General features: G+C 40.6%; 1 protein-coding gene across 8 annotated transcripts in view; it reads right to left on the bottom strand.

Annotated features, from left to right (window-relative positions):
- PAM (peptidylglycine alpha-amidating monooxygenase) overlaps window positions 1–19,701 on the bottom strand; it is a 314,353-nt gene that overhangs the window by 247,461 nt on the left and 47,191 nt on the right. For 7 of the 8 annotated variants that reach the window (XM_070465860.1, XM_070465859.1, XM_070465862.1 and 4 more), the window contains exon 2: window positions 17,715–17,822. The gene's annotated coding sequence lies outside the window, so the exon portion shown is untranslated. Of the gene's footprint in view, window positions 1–3,687; window positions 3,904–17,714; window positions 17,823–19,701 lie in introns of those variants that run through there. The other variant, XM_070465861.1, reaches the window with a different exon arrangement.

Below are 19,701 nucleotides of genomic sequence, written 5' to 3'. Positions count from 1 at the left end.
GATTTTCCCTCCTTAATTATCACAAAGCGTTTTAATATCCTTGGGGATGACTGCATCCACCGAATGAGGTCAAGATTTCACAGCCTATGTTGGCAATCACGAGTTCAAGTAAAAAATTTCTGATTTATGAACCTCCCAACCCAGGGATCGAGCCCAGGTCTTGCTTGTTGCAGGCGGATTCTTTACCAGCTGAGCCTCCAGGGAAGCCTCTAATGTTGATAAATCAGCCATATATTCTTCAGTCTCTGAGAGGGGCAGTGCAGAATAATGGTCCCCAAAGAGATCCACACCCTAGTGCCTGGAACCTGTGAGTAGGTTACCCTACGTGACAGGGATGTGATTAAGGATAAGGTTCCTACTCTAAAATGGGCTGATTATCCTCACTATCCAGTTGGGACACATCTCATCACATGAGTCCCTTAAAACGAAGGACCCCGCTTGGGCTCAAAGAACCAGAGAGACAGCCACATAAGAATTCAGTCTGTACTTTCTGGCTGCTGAGATTGAAGGAGGGTGGCCGTGAGCCAAGGAATGCAGGTGGTCCCTAGAAGCTGGAAAAGACAAAGAAATGGATTCTCCCCTAGAACCTCCAGAAGGGAACACAGCCCCAAACCTTCCTTTTCTAGTCCATCGAGACCACGTCAACTTCTAACCCACAGAGGTCTAAGACAACAAATTTTATGCACCAAGTTGGCAGTAATTTTTTATAGCAACAGGAGAAAAATGATACACTTTCCCAGTTATTATACTATTTTTATCACTCTTTTTGTGAGAGAAAGGAAAAGTGGGCTAGAAAAAAGTATTAACTCCAGCTGGGGCATGTGAGACCCTGTACATGAAAACTGGCCTGTTCAAGTGCAGGAGTCCAGGCCCCAGCCCTGGCTCAGACAGGAAACGAACACAAAAAAACCAGGCTAAGCACTTAAACTTGAGCTCCTCTCCTCTCGTGGGACAAATTGCTCGTCTCCAGGGCCCTGTACTTCAGACAGCTTCCTCTCATTCCTGATCTCCCTGTGGCTCAGACGGTAAGAATCTGCAACACAGCAGACCCGGGTTCGCTCCCTGGGTCGGAAGATCCCCTGGAAAGGGCATGACAACCCACTCCAGTACTCTTGCCTGGAGAATTTCATGGACAGAGGAGCCTGGCAGGCTGCAGCCCATGGGACTGCAAAGAGTTGGACACAACTGAGTTACTAACACTTTCACTCTACTGAAAGCCAAAGTGATCCTTTTTCTGCCGTGTTGCATCGTCTCACACTGGGAAAGTGTACAGACTTGGCATTTCCATGAGTCAGCAGGAGCAAGTTCAAGTACGTGCAAAACTTAAAACATGCTTATCAGAAAAACAAAACAAAACAAAACATGCTTATCAGGACATAAAAAGAAAATGAAAACTCTGCTAAACCAATTTTTAAAATTACCCTGCCTAAAACTGCTTGGAACCACTTCCCAATGGTAGCAAGAAGGAGACTGTAATCGTTACAGTGCTCTTTCTATAAAATGCTACTTGTATTGGTTATCAGCAGGAGGATGGATATATATTCAGTACATGTATATTTTAAGGGTTCAAAACTGCAGAAGTATTTTTCTTATTACAAAGAGTTAGCTACTTGATAGATTACCTTATCCAAAACATTAATACAAGAGCAAAAACCTGATGTAACATAGCCCAGAATATAAAAGTCTTCTTTCCAACACAAACATTATGAAAGTGTCTCAGTGAAAAGGTTTTAAAAGATATAGAAACAGTTTCAATTAGCTTAATTTCTTTACTTCAGCATAATCTAAAATAGGTAGTATCATAAATTCCTCTCCACTTTTCAGGAATTTTTAAAATTAATTAGCAAATTTTCAAATACATCATGGTGGTTTAGTTGCTAAGTTGGGCCCAACTCTTGCGACCCCATGGACTGTAGCCCACCAAACTCCTCTGTCCATGGAATTCTCCAGGCAAGAATACTGGAGTGGGTTACCATTTCCTTCTCCAGGGGATCTTCCAGGCCCAGAAATCAAACCAGGGTCTCCTGCATTGCAGGTAGACAGAGCTATAAGGGAAGTCGTACTGATTCCTATACCAGAAAGAGTTTGGTGACGTGTCTAAGAATATATAAGTAGCATCAAATACATAAGTAGAATTAAATATTCAAAACAATAAAGAAATTAAAAGTCAAAGCATTTAAACACATTTTAGGGCAGAAAAGAATTCATAAATAAGCATTTATGATATTTGAGATGACAGATTAAACCCTTAAAGTAACTTAGTTTTTAATCTTTAACCTTATTTGATACTCTTACAACCATGTCTTTCACTGATTCTTTAAAGAAAGGAGAATGAAGAATGTCATCTGTCCACTAATACAACATCACACAAAAATAACACAAAGGGAGAGAGCAGGGTCTAGTTCAGAGGACGTCAAAAACCCAGGAAAGAAAAAAATGCCAGTTTTAATCAACATTTCTCTAGAAATGGACAATCTCAACCGTTTACCGATCTCTCAAAAGAGCCACCTGTCTACCTCCTACATAGAATAAAGGCTCAGCTACCTAAAGCAATGGGAGGGTCTTCTCCCCTCCACTCTTCTTTATTCTCCTGCAAAGCTATCCATTAATGACTGAGAAACTGCCTTACTTATCACCTCCATTTAAACACAGTATTACATTCGTCACAGAATACACTGTGGGAACCAGGAGGAGGAAATAAATGCACAGCTAACATTTCATATGGACAGAACTCTGGGGATGGAGAGATTCAGACATAAGCAGCGGAGAGAAACCCATCACTTAAGTGTTTACTGATGGACACTTTGTGGCAGAAAACTTGAAACAGAGAATGAACTTTCCAAGGGACATCTTCATGGCTCCTCTATTTGAATGCTGTAAGTGGTTCCACAGTATTCTTTTCATAAAGCCGAACACAGTTTGCTTATCCTTAACAAGTATGGATATGTGTTGAAGGAGAACTTTTATGAAGCACTGATTTCCTTTGTCACTATAATAGGAGCATTGTAATTTATTATGAAATTGCAAGATATCTTTTTTTTTGCAAGATATCTTGAAAAGCACTCAAAGTACAAAATTAGTCTGAAACGATTGCTATCCATAAACTTTAAACTTCATATACCCACCCTGTAATAAAACCTTTGTTTTACAATTTCAGCTTTAATTTCTCTAACATGCAAATTCTCAATGTAACTCGGTCCTTCTTTCTAATAATATCTTCCCATAACCTTTTAGACCTTTCAAATATAAATGCTGTTCAAAACTGGATAAAATATATGAAGTATCAATAAAAAATAACATAATTCCCACTCTGAGAAAATCGCATTTGTCCTGTGACACCTGTCAAAATATTTAAAGAAATGTATATATTTCACATCGTTTGAAGCAAAAAGCTCTACTGTGTCTGCTACTGCTGCCGACCAAGGAGAGTAGCCAGCCAGCATCACATTATGCATTCAGCTATTTCTATGAGCCCACCCCATGTGTGTGTGCATACACACGCACACACACACGCACACACACTTGAAGTACAAACTGTAAGTCTATTCTAGGCAACTGGCTGCAATGCTACCATACACTAGGTTTTTGGTCAGTAGCGTATCTTAGAAAGCAAGAAAGCAGGCGCACACCTGAAGACAAGAACACAGGCATCTGGTAATTCTCCGACACGCACACCGAGGCACTTACCCTCCATGTCCAGGGACGTCCGAGATGGAACTGGAAACGGAGCGACCGGCGAGGGGCTTTATTGCGGGGTGACTCATCCCCACGCAGAGGCTCTGAACAACCCCTGTATGCATACTGACATCATCGGGAGAGACTTGGAGGCAGAGGATACTATGGTAACCAAGCGATGTGCTGGGAGACAGAAGCCTTTAATTGCTTTAACAACTTCCTGGGGCTCGAGCTACCAGGCTTGGGTTTACTAAGCAGGGAATGAAGGCAGTCACAGAAGCGGTGCGTGAGACACGGAGAGAGGGGACTCAACGAATTTGGGATCTCTTCACTGCATCGTGACTTTTGAGTGACAAATGCCATGCCATGACCCCATGAGCAATATTCGCCTCACAGCTGAAGCTCTGCTAGAGTCACAGGTCAATAAATAATCCTCCCAAGTAGCAAGGGCATAAGTATTCTAGATGGGTCTCTCACTTAACAAGCACTGATGTTATTATGTCACAAACATCCTTTTCCTTGAAGGGAATACTTGACTCCCTTTGAAAAGAAAGCTCACATCTGTGCCTTTGGAGGTCGGAGTCCTGATAACAATGAGAACCGGTGCTCTATTTACTTCTCCAGGAGGCGGCAGCTGCCCGTTCCATTTATTTCCCAGCTCCAGTAAATCCCCGCCAATACATCACTTCTCCAGAAAACACCCCCAGCAAAAGGCCCAATTACAACACCCAGATTAAGTCAGAAGAAATCTGCATCTTCCTGCTCCACAGTCTTCCTGAATAAGTTTTCTATCACAGGCAGAATTACTTCTCACCACCCCCACAACTATACATAATTTAAAGCTTCCCTTTGAACTATTCGTCCCTGCCTGCATCCGTCTCCTTCTTCACAAGAACACAACCCCTCTTCAAAATACCAACTTTGAAGCAATAGCTTAAAATAACAGTGTTTCAACATCAAACTGAGTCTGTAATGACATATCATGCTTACTTGATCAGGGTACTGCTTTAATAAGTATATAATTTATCATCTGGACCATAAAAACTATTGTTTTCTTCTCTATGAGTCTTAGATTGACATGTTTTTAAACAATACCATAGTCTAATTTTTCTACTACAAATACTGTAATTGCAAGGATAATCAAGTGACTTGGCAGATCCTCCTTAAGATATTCCTAACACAATAAAAAATGATGGCTGTCATTCTGTACTGTAGACTCAGGTCTAAGCTATTACAAAGAAACTATTATTATCTCTGTTTCAATTCAGATGAAGCTAAGCCTGGCTTTTAACGCTTCCCTCATGAGTAAATACTGTACAAATGTATAGCAATAATACCGCTTACAAAAATAGAAAAACGAAATACCACAGCACCAATTTACAATCTGGAAAAAAGTAGAGAATTTTAACCTAACTAACAAGTTGGACTTTTCACTACTGTAGAGGTTGGAGAGAATTCCAAAAGAAGGACAGGAAGGTCAACTCTCAAGAAAAACATCATAATTCAGTTTTTCCTTAATGTAGGCAAAAATGAAAAGACTTTCCAACAAAAGGAATTACTTCCATCCTTTCACTTGTTTTGTCTGAGATACCAAGTTTGAGAAGCAAAACATGCAAAGCTTACCATGAAATTCATGAAAATAGTGTGTGTCTATATATGTATATATATAGATATACTGTATTCTTGCCTGGGAAATCCATGGACATATACATATATATATGTATATATATAGATATATGGTATTCTTGCCTGGGAAATCCATGGACAGAAGAGCCTGGTGGGCTACAGTCTGTTGGGTTGCAAAGAGTTGGATAAGATTGAGCGCTGAGCATACACACACATATATATACCTGTACATATATATGCATATATAACATATATGATTCAAATTTTAAAATAAATGTACTTATTTATTTGAAAATGCATTGAAAAATGCCTTTAATTACCCAATTTCTAGGAGTGGTTACTTCTGATAGTTTTAATTACAGACTGAAAGAGTCCTCCAATTTTTATATTACATAATTTTAAACTTTTAAAAGTTTTTCTAATGATGGATATGAATTCAGTTACTATGTAACTGAAAAAGATGGAAATTCATCTAAATGTGTTCTGAACTTGCAATCCTGACTTACCTGCCCTCAGGGAAGACCAATGACAGCTGCAGGGGACTCAACCCTAATATACTAGCCAGACTACTTTCAAGTTGGTTCAGACGGCTCTTCCTGGGAGAAGATCCACCAGTCTAAACAAACAGGTTGGGAAGAGCAAATAAAGGTTGTCTGGACTACACTCACACCAAAGGGAGCAGGTATGTATCAACTGCTCCAGAGATGGGATGGCCAGAGGCTAAGTGCAACAGGAAAGCTAGCCTGTTAAGATTATTTTTTTAAGGTTGAGTTTAGAAAGGAGTCTTTCCAAGTCCCTCCCCGTGCTGAATGCTGATGCTACGCAAGCCCTGGGTCACAGGTCCTGTGCTGAGTGCTCACCCACCCCTCGGCCCGATAACCCAAAGTTACTTTTGATTGTTCTCAGATTTGATCTTAATACTGTAATTGTTTTAATTGTCTCTATGAGTTAACTTGATTTTTTTCATTGCATTGGTTCTTTTTATACATGTGTAATTTAATTAAATAATTTATACATCATTTTAAAAAAAGCCTATCCAAAAATAAGAGAAAGCCAAGAGGTCTCCAACCACTAGAGAGGCTGACAGGAACATGGAAGACCTCAGGCAGGAAACCAAGTGTCAGGGGGACAGACGGTCCCAGGTGGCCAGACTTTATATCTTATTAAAGACGCTTACTTTAGGGAAAAGGGGCATTGTGTCTCCAACGTTCATTTTCTAAGTCCAGGCTTTATTGAGTTTTTATTCTCTTATTCTACAAAAATGGCCTATTGTTCATGTTCTCGTGAGGATTCTATTTCCTCTTGCCACTCCACTAAATCTCTGAATCAGAGCAATCTCACCGCCTCCTTAGAGAAGACCAGAAACTCTCTCTCAAACTGATAACTCCTTCCTTTCCTTGGATTCTCCAGGAAAGCACAGACAGGCCCTGTGAAGTCCACACCCACATCAGGCCACTCCAACACAGGGCTGGGGGCCGGGACGAAATACCGAGAAACAGCCCTGGCTCCACCAAACTCTGATGTCGTCTTGCTGGAGAACCACACCCGATCTTCCATTTGTCCTAAATGTCACTTCTAATTTCCCAGTTGGACTGAAGCCTTGACAGACATCCAGATAATATTACAATTTTTCAGACTTAAAACAAAAGTTCGAAGGCAACAATACTGTTTTCACAGGAAACAGAAACACACGAAAGAAATCGCCCCTTGACTATTAAAAGTATTATAAATCTCATCGACAAACCACTTTAATCCTTAAATGGAAGAATTAGTCAGTTCAGTTCAGTTGCTCAGTCGTGTCTGACTCTTTGCGACCCCATGGACTGCAGCACGCCAGGCCTCCCTGTCCATCACCAACTCCCGGAGTTTACTCAAACTCATGTCCAGCGAGTTGGTGATGGGGTTCAACAAGACTCTGAGCTTAACTTATTTCTTAAACTAAAGTAAATTCGTATTGGCAAGTGTCCATTTGGAAGCAAATGGAAGTTAAAAGTGCCACTTTTAAGGGGATATTTAGCCAGGATTTCTAAAGCTTTGACCAGTCAGCCACAGTAGCCAGTCTGCCAGTGTGGTAGGTAAGGTAGGAACTGAAATTTTACCTTCAGATATGAATATAAAAACAGAATCTCAAAATGATGCAATGATTTTTCTTGAACCACAGAGCTTCCAGGTACTCTGGTACCCCAGTAGGCTCCTCCCCTGAAAATCTACTGCTTCTGACGAAAGCTAGAAAGGGGGTGCTCTCATATTGCCTCCCAGCAAATCCACTATTTCTGAAGAATTGAGGCCAGATGGCCTTGATTTTTCTTCCTTACCAATGACCCATGGCAGAGCCATTCACATCACCATAATACTTTCAAGGCAACTCATGAGACTTGGAAGAAACGTTTCTTATTACCCATTTCTCTTCCCTATATCCAGCAACAAACCTACTTTTTCTAAGGGGAAAAAAAAAGTATCTTATCTCACTGGCTCAGTTATTCTGGGCAAATCCTTGACTTTTCTAAACATCAGATTCACATTGTCAAAAAGAGAAAAACAGTAGTATGACCTCATACTGTAGTTATAAAGATGTTGTATAAAGTACTGGCACATCAAAAGCCTCTCAGTTAAAAAGTTATTACAATTAATAATAATGAACCAAACCAGAGAGAATCAGATTACACCACCTTCTCTGAAAGGCTTCATTTGTATTCCAAGACAGTGTTGCAACTGGGTGATGAGGAAGCAGAAATTGGCCAAGTAAGAGCTTGAATAATTAAATGGGGGACTTAGTATTTTGTTGTGGCAAATGAAGGTGTTGATCTTTTCCAGTCTGAAGTTCTGTGTGCTAGGAAAGCATTCGATAGCAATACTTCCATTTCTGCCACACAAACATCTGCTTTCTTCTCTAAGCAAGCTCAAGAGAGTGTCCAATGGATGGGTACTTTTCTCAGGCCATGTAATAGACTGAAATTATTCAAAGTTTTATCCTTAAAGAATTTAAACTTTGCTTTCATTTAAACACCCAGGACTAGAGCTTTATACGACCACTAAACTCACCCATGAGCCCATTAACTTTAATGTTTTCCCAAAACGAAACACTGATTATAAAAGCCTCCAATGTTTTGAATCTGAAAGTCAAAGGAATTATAGATGATGGCTTACTCTAATACCGAGCATTTATTTCACCATTTCATGATTCTAATTTTGATTCTAATTCCCAAAGGAAGCACTGGATTAAATTCTAACACAGTTTTTCTAAAGAAGCCAGTTGGAGATAAGCTCCCAATTTCGTCTGTCAATTAGTGGAACTTGAAAAGACCTTCTTCCCTGGGATATAAATAGAGAACTCTGAGGAAAAAGTAAAGCATTTGTATGAATCCAAGCACAGACGTTATTTTCGTGAAACAAAAGGAAGCATAAGAGGGGTTAAAGATGATGCCTGCAGCCTACGAAAACCAGAAGAGCTGAAAGGGTCTGATGCAGGATGTGGGTTACAAGGCCCCGGAATGAAACCCTTTTGTGCCAGGGTGTCACAAAGGGCAACCAGGCAGGCCTGTGTGTGTCTGGATTTACATTAATCACCCAGTCAGTTCCACAAAGCTAAGATTCCTTCTGTTCAACTGATTAAGCATGTTTACCTGAAGCTCCCAAAGGATGCCAATAGTTTCCAAAAGGCCAAATACAGCAACACAAAGGAGGAGCCAAGATAGCGGAGGACTAGGCTGGGGAGACCACTTTCTCCCTACAAATTCATCGGAAGAACAACTGAACACAGAGCAAACTTCACAAAACAACTTCCGATCGCTAGCTGAGGTCATCAGGCGCCCAGAAAAGCAGCCCATTGTCTTCGAAAGGAGGTAGGACAAAATATAAAAGATAAAAAGAGAGACAAAAGAGCTAAGGATGGAGACCCATCCCGGGAAGGGAATCTTAATAGAGGAAGTTTCCAAACACCAGGAAACCCTCGCACTGGCAGGTCTGGGGGAAGTTTTTGAATCTCAGAGGGCAACCTGACTGGGAGGGGAAGAATAAACAAAACCCACAGATTACGTGCCTAAAAGCAACTCCCAGCAGAAAAGTACCCCAGACGCCCGCATCCGCCACCAGCAAGTGGGGGCGGAACGGAGAGGAGCGGGCGGCATTGCTTAGGGTAAGGACCGGGCCTGAGTCCCCTGAGGACAATCGGAGGGAGCTTTTATGAGTTACCAACTTAAACTGTGGGATAGCAAGAGAGAGAGAAAATTAACTGGCCCAAACACACTGCCGGCTGTTCGCAGAACAAAGGGACCGAGCAAGTCCAGAGAAGAGCTCGCAGGCTGTGGACTGGCCCAGCCTCGCCGGAGGCTGGAGGCAGGCGGGAGGGGAAAGGGGCAGGCTCGGCCCCGCATCCCCTACCGCAATGCAAACAGGCCTCCAGTCTCTAATCAAAGACCTCCTGAGATTCTGGATGGTCGACATCCCCGGGAGGATCGCGGCGAGACACAGGGCGCAGGCACCCAACATGCGCAGGCGGGGACTGGGGCTGGGGTCGCGGAGGGCAGAAGGCCCACGCACCCGGGGAGAGTGCGCCAGTCAAGCTCCTGGCTGCCTGAGCCGCTCGGGCGGGGAAGGCACAAAACGCAGGTGCAGCCGAGTCCGCGCTTTTGTGGAACACCCGAGGGCTGGAACCGCGCGCAGCGCAGGGCACGCTCCATATAGAGCAGCCGGGAGCCTGAGCAGCGCAGACGGGGAAAACAGCGCACCCCCCCCTCCCCACAGCGCAACGGAACTAGCGAACCTGAATTATGAGTCCGCCTCCGCCCGCCTGTGTCAGGGCGGGAATTAGGCACTGAAGAGACCGGCAAACAGAAGCCAAATAAACAAAGGGAACCGCTTCAGAAGGGACCGGTGCAACAGATTAAAATCCCTGTAGATAACACTGACTATACCGGAAGGGGCTTGTAGATATTGAGAAGTGTAAGCTGGAACGAGGAGCTATCTGAAACTGAACTGAACCCACACTGACCGCAACAGCTCCAGAGAAATTCCTAGATATATTTTTACTTTTTTTTTTTTAATTAAAAAAAATTTTTTTTCTTTTTTCTTTTTTCTCTTTTATTTTCTTTTAAAATTCCCTATTACTCCCCCATTACTCCTTAACTTTCATTTTCATAGATTTTTACGATTTTTTTAATTAGGAAAAAAATTTTTTTTTCTTGTTTTTTTTCCTTTTTCTCTTCTTTTTTCTATTTTTCTTTTTCTCTTATTTCCTTTTAAAGTCCTCTATAACTCCTCTACTACTCCTTAATTTTAATTTTCATTACACTATAACCTTGCAAAAAAAAAAAAGAGAAGCCCTATTTTTAAACCGAACTTCATATATATATTTCTAAAATTTTTTTGTGTTTTTGTTTTTAATATTGTATTTTTAAGAGTCTAACCTCTACTCTAGATTTTTAATCTTTGTTTTTCAGTATGTGATATAAATTTTGGACATTTAAGAATCCAATATTCAGTTCCCATTTTTACTCAGGAGTGTGTTGATAACTCTCTCCCACTTTTGACTCTCTGTTTTCTACCTCAGAACACCTCTATTTCCTCCCTTCCCCTTCTCTTCCCAATCCAATTCTGTGAATCTCTGTGGGTGTCTGGGCTACGGAGAACACTTTGGGAACAGAGGACTGTGTAGATCTGTCTCTCTCCTCTTAAGTCCCCCCTTTTCTCCTCCTGCTCATCTCTATCTCCCTCCTCCCTCTCCTCTGCTTCATGTAACTCTGTGAACCTCTCTGGGTGTCCCTAACGGGGGAGAATCTTTTCGCTATTAACATAGAAGTTTTATTATCAGTGCTGTATAGTTGGAGAAGTCTTGAGACTACTGGAAGAATAAAACTGAAATCCAGAGGCAGGAGACTGAAGCCCCAAACCTGAGAACACCAGAAAACTCCTGACTACACGGAACATTAAGTAATAAGAGACCGTCCAAAAGCTTCCATACCTACACTGAAACCAACCACCACCCAAGAGCCAATAAGTTTTAGAGCAAGACATACCACACAAATTCTCCAGCAACACAGGAACACAGCCCTGAGTGTCAATGTACAGGCTGCCCAAGGTCACACCTAACACACAGACCATCTCAAAACTCACTACTGGACACTCCATTGCTCTCCAGAGAGAAGAAATCAAGTTCCATGCACCAGTACACCGATGCAAGCTTCCCTAACCAGGAAACCTTGACAAGCCAATCGTCCAACCCCACCCACTGGGTAAAACCTCCACAATAAAAAGGAACCACAGACCACCAGAATACAGAAAGCCCACTCCACACACAGCAATCTAAACAAGATGAAAAGGCAGAGAAATACCCAACAGCTAAAGGAACATGAAAAAAGCCCACCAAGTCAAACAAAAGAGGAGGAAATAGGGAATCTACCTGAAAAAGAATTTAGAATAATTATAATAAAAATGATCCAAAATCTTGAAAACAAAATGGAGTTACAAATAAATAGCCTGGAGACAAAGATTGAGAAGATGCAAGAAAGGCTTAACAAGGACTTAGAAGAAAATTTAAAAAGTCAATCAAAAATTAATAATGAAATAAATGAGATCAAAAACACTCTGGAGGGAACCATGAGTAGAATAACAGAGACAGAAGATAGGATAAGTGAGTTAGAAGATAAAATGGTGGAAATAAATGAAGCAGAGAGGAAAAAAGAAAAAAGAATCAAAAGAAATGAGGACAACCTCAGGGAACTCTGGGACAATGTGAAATGCCCCAACATTCGAATCATAGGAGTCCCAGAAGAAGAAGACAAAAAGAAAGACCATGAGAAAATATTCGAGGAGATAATAGCTGAAAACTTCCCTAAAATGGGGAAGGAAATAGCCAACCAAGTCCAAGAAACCCAGAGAGTCCCACACAGGATAAACCCAAGGTGAAACACCCCAAGACATATATTAATCAAATTAACAAAGATCAAACACAAAGAACAAATATTAAAAGCAGCAAGGGAGAAACAACAAATAACACACAAAGGGATTCCCATAAGGATAACAGCTGACCTTTCAATAGAAACCTTCCAGGCCAGAAGGGAATGGCAGGACATACTTAAAGTAATGAAAGAGAATAACCTACAACCTAGATTACTCTATCCAGCAAGGATCTCATTCAGATATGAAGGAGAACTCAAAAGCTTTACAGACAAGCAAAAGCTGAGAGAATTCAGCACCACCAAACCAGCTCTTCAACAAATGCTAAAGGATCTTCTCTAGACAGGAAATGCAGAAAAGTTGTATAAACGTGAACCCAAAACAACAAAGTAAATGGCAACGGGACCACACCTATCAATAATTACCTTAAATGTAAATGGGTTGAATGCCCCAACCAAAAGACAAAGGCTGGCTGAATGGATACAAAAACAAGACCCCTTTATATGCTGTCTACAAGAGACCCACCTCAAAACAAGAGACACATACAGACTAAAAGTGAAGGGCTGGAAAAAAATATTTGACCCAAACGGAGACCAAAAGAAAGCAGGAGTCGCAATACTCATATCAGATAAAATAGACTTTCAAATAAAGGCTGTGAAAAGAGACAAAGATGGACACTACATAATGATCAAAGGATCAATCCAAGAAGATATAACAATTATAAATATATATGCACCCAACATAGGAGCACTGCAATATGTAAGGCAAACGCTAACGAGTATGAAAGAGGAAATTAATAGTAACACAATAATAGTGGGAGACTTTAATACCCCACTCACAACTATGGATAGATCAACTAAACAGAAAATGAACAAGATAACACAAACTTTAATGGACACAATGGACCAGCTAGACCTAATTGACATCTATAGGACATTTCACCCCAAAACAATCAACTTCACCTTTTTCTCAAGTGCACACGGAACCTTCTCCAGAATAGATCACATCCTGGGCCATAAATCTAGTCTTGGTAAATTCAAAAAGATTGAAATCATTCCAGTCATCTTTTCTGACCACAGTGCAGTAAGATTAGATCTCAATTACAGGAAAAAAATTGTTAAAAATTCAAACATATGGAGGCTAAACAACACGCTTCTGAATAACCAACAAATCATAGAAGAAATCAAAAAAGAAATCAAAATATGCATAGAAATGAATGAAAATGAAAGCACAACAACCCCAAACCTATGAGACACTGTAAAAGCAGTGCTAAGGGGAAGATTCATAGCATTACAGGCTTACCTCAAGAAACAAGAAAAAAGTCAAATAAATAACCTAACTCTACACCTAAAGCAACTAGAGAAGGAAGAAATGAAGAACCCCAGGGTTAGTCGAAGGAAAGAAATCTTAAAAAATTAGGGCAGAAATAAATGCAAAAGAAACTAAAGAGACCACAGCAAAAATCAACAAAGCTAAAAGCTGGTTTTTTGAAAAAATAAACAAAATTGACAAACCATTAGCAAGACTCATTAAGAAACAAAGAGAGAAGAACCAAATTAACAAAATTAGAAATGAAAATGGAGAGATCACAACAGACAACACTGAAATACAAAGGATCATAAGAGACTACTACCAGCAGCTCTATGCCAATAAAATGGACAACTTGGAAGAAATGGAAAAATTCTTAGAGAAGTATAACTTTCCAAAACTGAACCAGGAAGAAATAGAAGATCTTAACAGAGCCATCACAAGCAAGGAAATCGAAACTGTAATCAGAAATCTTCCAGCAAACAAAAGCCCAGGACCAGATGGCTTCACAGCTGAATTCTACCAAAAATTTAGAGAAGAGCTAACACCTATCTTACTCAAACTCTTCCAGAAAATTGCAGAAGAAGGTAAACTTCCAAACTCTTTCTATGAGGCCACCATCACCCTAATTCCAAAACCAGACAAAGATGCCACAAAAAAAAAGAAAATTACAGGCCAATATCACTGATGAACATAGATGCAAAAATCCTTAACAAAATTCTAGCAAACAGAATCCAACAACATATTAAAAAAATCATACACCATGACCAAGTGGGCTTTATCCCAGGAGTGAAAAGATTCTTTAATATCCACAAATCAATCAATGTAATAAACCACATTAACAAATTGAAAGATAAAAACCATATGATTATCTCAATAGATGCAGAGAAAGCCTTTGACAAAATTCAACATCCATTTATGATTAAAACTCTCCAGAAAGCAGGAATAGAAGGAACATGCCTCAACATAATAAAAGCTATATATGACAAACCCACAGCAAGCATTACCCTCAATGGTGAAAAATTGAAAGCATTTCCCCTGAAATCAGGAACAAGACAAGGGTGCCCACTCTCACCACTACTATTCAACATAGTTTTGGAAGTTTTGGCTATAGCAATCAGAGCAGAAAAAGAAGTAAAAGGAATCCAGATAGGAAAAGAAGAAGGGAAACTCTCGCTGTTTGCAGATGACATGATCCTGTATATAGAAAACCCTAAAGACCCTACCAGAAAATTACTAGAGCTAATCAACGAATATAGTAAAGTTGCAGGATATAAAATTAACACACAGAAATCCCTTGCATTCCTATACACTAACAATGAGAAAACAGAAAGAGAAATTAAGGAACAATACCATTCACCACTGCAACAAAAAGAATAAAATACTTAGGAGTATATCTACCTAAAGAAACAAAAGACCTATACATAGAAAACTATAAAACACTGATGAAAGAAATCAGAGGACACAAACAGATGGAGAAATATACCGTGTTCATGCATTGGAAGAATCAATATTGTCAAAATGGCTATACTACCCAAAGCAATCTATAGATTCAATGCAATCCCTATCAAGCTACCAACGGTACTTTTCACAGAACTAGAACAAATAATTTCACAATTTGTATGGAAATACAAAAAACCTCGAATAGCCAAAGTAATCTTGAGAAAGAAGAATGGAACTGGAGGAATCAACCTGCCTGACTTCAGACTATACTACAAAGCCACAGTCATCAAGAGAGTATGGTACTGGCACAAAGACAGAAATATAGATCAATGGAACAGAATAGAAAGCCCAGTGATAAATCCATGAACCTATGGACACCTTATCTTCAACAAAGGAGGCAAGGATATACAATGGAAAAAAGACAACCCCTTTAACAAGTGGTGCTGGGAAAACTGGTCAACCACTTGTAAAAGATTGAAACTAGAACACTTTCTAACACCATACACAAAAATAAACTCAAAATGGATTAAAGATCTAAATGTAAGACCAGAAACTGTAAAACTCCTAGAGGAGAACATAGGCAAAACACTCTCTGACATGAATCACAGCAGGATCCTCTATGACCCACCTCCCAGAATATTGGAAATAAAAGCAAAAATAAACAAATGGGACCTAATGAAACTTAAAAGCTTTTGCACAACAAAGGAAACTATAAGTAAGGTGAAAAGACAGCCCTCAGATTGGGAGAAAATAATAACAAATGAAGCAACAGATGAAGGATTAATCTCAAAAATATATAAGCAACTCCTGAAGCTCAATTCCAGAAAAATAAATGACCCAATCAAAAAATGGGCCAAAGAACCAAACAGACATTTCTCCAAAGAAGACATACAGATGGCTAACAAACACATGAAAAGATGCTCAACATCACTCATTATCAGAGAAATGCAAATCAAAACCACAATGAGGTACCATTACACGCCAGTCAGGATGGCTGCTATCCAAAAGTCTACAAGCAATAAATGCTGGAGAGGGTGTGGAGAAAAGGGAACCCTCTTACACTGTTGGTGGGAATGCAAACTAGTACAGCCACTATGGAGAACAGTGTGGAGATTCCTTAAAAAACTGGAAATAGAACTGCCATATGACCCAGCAATACCACTTCTGGGCATACACACCAAGGAAGCCAGATCTGAAAGAGACACGTGCACCCCAATGTTCATCGCAGCACTGTTTATCATAGCCAGGACATGGAAGCAACCTAGATGCCCATCAGCAGACGAATGGATGAGGAAGCTGTGGTACATATACACCATGGAATATTACTCAGCCATTAAAAAGAATTCATTTGAATCAGTTCTAATGAGATGGATGAAACTGGAGCCCATTATACAGAGTGAAGTAAACCAGAAAGATAAAGAACATTACAGCATACTAACACATATATATGGAATTTAGAAAGATGGTAATGATAACCCTATATGCAAAACAGAAAAAGAGACACAGATGTATAGAACAGACTTTTGGACTCTGTGGGAGAAGGTGAGGGTGGGATGTTTCGAGAGAACAGCATGTATATTATCTAGGGTGAAACAGATCACCAGCCCAGGTGGGATGCATGAGACAAGTGCTCGGGCCTGGTGCACTGGGAAGACCCAGAGGAATCGGGTGGAGAGGGAGGTGGGAGGGGGGATCGGGATGGGGAACACATGTAACCCCATGGCTGATTCATGTCAATGTATGACAAAACCTGCTGCAATGTTGTGAAGTAATTAGCCTCCAACCAATAAAAATAAATGAAAAAAAAAAATACAGCAACACACACCAAAGGTGCTAGCTTAACGAGCACCAATAACTGACCCCTCCATAATCTGCTGGGTGTCGCTTATGAAATGCAGGGGATTATCCCTTTTTAATCAACTGTCCTGGTTTGACTTTTCTTCTTTCCTCTTCCATGAAATAGCTGAAATACATTTATACATTTTAACAATATACATTGCATGACTGCCTGTTTATTCTATAGCATATCTGGTTAAGGCAACATAAAGAGCCCAGTTTCCCCAGCACATCTTGCAAGGGGGTCAGGCAATGGGGCAGAAAGGCAAAGAGGTGGAACTATTTATTCAACAGGAGCCAAGTGGAGCCAAAGCATTACCTGTGTTGTTAGCACAAACTCAGAAAAAGAAAGGTATAGCTGTAACCACTGTCAAGTTTAAAAAAAAAAAAATTGCTCAAAAAAACAGCATGTAAATAAAAAAGATGGACCCTGGCCAGGTGGAAAATTCCATCTGTGTTCAAACCCATGGATTCCAGCCCTCAGGGAGTGTCTTTAAAATTTGGTGTTTCATTGTTTTTCCCAAGCAGTAAAGGATTGAATGCATTCTTATAAAATATTAATCAACCGTGTCTTGGGCACTGAATCAAGGAGGAAAAGGGAAGAGAAGATAAGCCTAGGATACCAGAACAGAAAGTCATCAGGACCAACTCTTCTCTGACAAGGCTGTAGAAAAAGCAATAACTGCTACCCTGGGATTCAAAGGAAGTTCCAGGAACCACAGGGCCCAGTGCCTCCCACTGACATCCCCGACCTTCAGCTAAGGAAAGGCAAGCATTGCGGCACAGGATTCTAGCACTGAGCACTCACAGCACTGAGTCTAAACCCCAGCTCAGCCACCTCTAACCCCTGTGATCTTGGGCAAGCTATTGATACTGAAACTTCCTGGGCATCGCTTCTCTCAACTATGAAATAAAGGAGGGAATAACCATACCTCTGAACGTTGTTCCGAGCACTCCTGTGAGCCAGGCGTGGAGGCAGGTACCAGGGAAAGACAGCTGACTGAACCACACAAGGACGCTGATTTCACGGAGCCTGCAATCTGGGTCAGGAGATAAAACAGCAAACCATTAAATGAACACCATAATCTGATATATATGGAAAAAGACTCTGAAGAAACATATAGGATGACGGAGTAAGAAACTGACTAGATGGGAGAATGACTTAGAGTTGTCACCTCCGTCTCAGTAGAAATGGCCTTTGAACAAGAAGGATGCATAAGAAAAAATCACAGGTCCTTCCAGACTCAGAGACCACCAAGAACAAAGGCCCCAAGACAAAAATGAGCTCAGAATGTTCAAGGAATGTTCAAGGAAGCCCAGTGTAGTTGAAGGAGAGTGAACAGTGACCAACCAGTGTTGACTCCTATTCATAAATTGGAGTCAAAGTAATAAAGTAATTATTGAATGGAGCCTGGGGTAGACAATAGATCTAGAAATACAAATCTGGGCCTCAACACAATCTTCTGCAAAGTACTCACCACGGTGTCTGAAAATTACGATTATGGATAACCAAGCAGGAATCTCTCCATTCCCACTTTTCCAAGTAACTGCATTGATATTTGCATTAGGGAGACTGTTAGCAAAGACAGAAAAAAGAAGGAAGACAGGTAGCACTGGACTGGCTCAGGGGGAACACAGACGTTGCATGCTGAGAGCCAACTTCTACAAAATAGAAGCTTCCTGCTGTTCTGGGTTAGACAGAATTCTGAGGCCAGCTGTGGCCTGTGTAACAATGTGTCCCATTATTTGCAAAATACATAAATGTGACAGATTTCTAAGGCTTTAGAATTATACTTCTTTGTTGTACGTTTTAAAATATTTGCAAAAATATTCTTAAGTATTTTTCTTTAAATATTTTTATTTTGTTTCAAATATTTGTTATTTCTCAGCATAATAATATGATTAGATACCATCACTACTCCTATTTCACAGTTAACAAATCTGATGCTCAGAAAGAATAACTTATTTGCCCAAAGTGACCAAATAGTCAGAACTGGGAACCAAACTTGGGTATCTCACTGAGACCACACTCTTATCTACTGTCACATGTACAAGTAATTTGCTATATACGCTCCTTATTTGCATTCCACTAAGGTGGCTTATTTAACTTATATGCAGAGAACATCATGAGAAATGCTGGGCTGGATGAAGCACAAGCTGGAATCAAGATTGCTGGGAGAAATATCAATAACCTCAGATATGCAGATGACACCACCCTTATGGAAGAAAGTGAAGAGGAACTAAAAAGCCTCTTGATGAAAGTGAAAGAGGAGAGTGAAAAAGTTGGCTTAAAGCTCAACATTCAGAAAACTAAGATCATGGCATCTGGTCCCATCACCTCATGGGAAATAGATGGGGAGACAGTGGAAACAGTGTCAGACTTTATTTTTTGGGTCTCCAAAATCACTGCAGATGGTGACTGCAGCCATGAAATTAAAAGACGCTTACTCCTTGGAAGGAAAGTAATGACCAACCTAGATAGCATATTAAAAAGCAGAGATATTACTTTGCCAACAAAGGTCCATCTAGTCAAGGCTATGGTTTTTCCAGTGGTCATGTATGGATGTGAGAATTGGACTGTGAAGAAAGCTGACCACCAAAGAATGGATGCTTTTGAACTATGGTGTCAGAAAAGACTCTTGAGACTCCCTTGGACTGCAAGGAGATCCAACCAGTCCATCCTAAAGGAGATCAGTCCTGGGTGTTCATTGGAAGGACTGATGCTGAAGGTGAAACTCCAATACTTTGGCCACCTCATGTGAAGAGCTGACTCATTGGAAGAGACCCTGATGTTGGGAGGGATTGGGGGCAGGAGGAGGAGGGGACGACAGAGGATGAGATGGCTGGATGGCATCACCGACTCAATGGACATGAGTTTGAGTAAACTCCGGGAGCTGGTGATGGACAGGGAGGCCTGGC

The sequence above is a fragment of the Odocoileus virginianus genome, chromosome 3 (assembly GCF_023699985.2).
Source record: "Odocoileus virginianus isolate 20LAN1187 ecotype Illinois chromosome 3, Ovbor_1.2, whole genome shotgun sequence".
NCBI lineage: Eukaryota > Metazoa > Chordata > Mammalia > Artiodactyla > Cervidae > Odocoileus > Odocoileus virginianus.
Note: the sequence above shows the minus strand (reverse complement) of the source record. Positions and strands in the feature narration are given on the sequence as shown.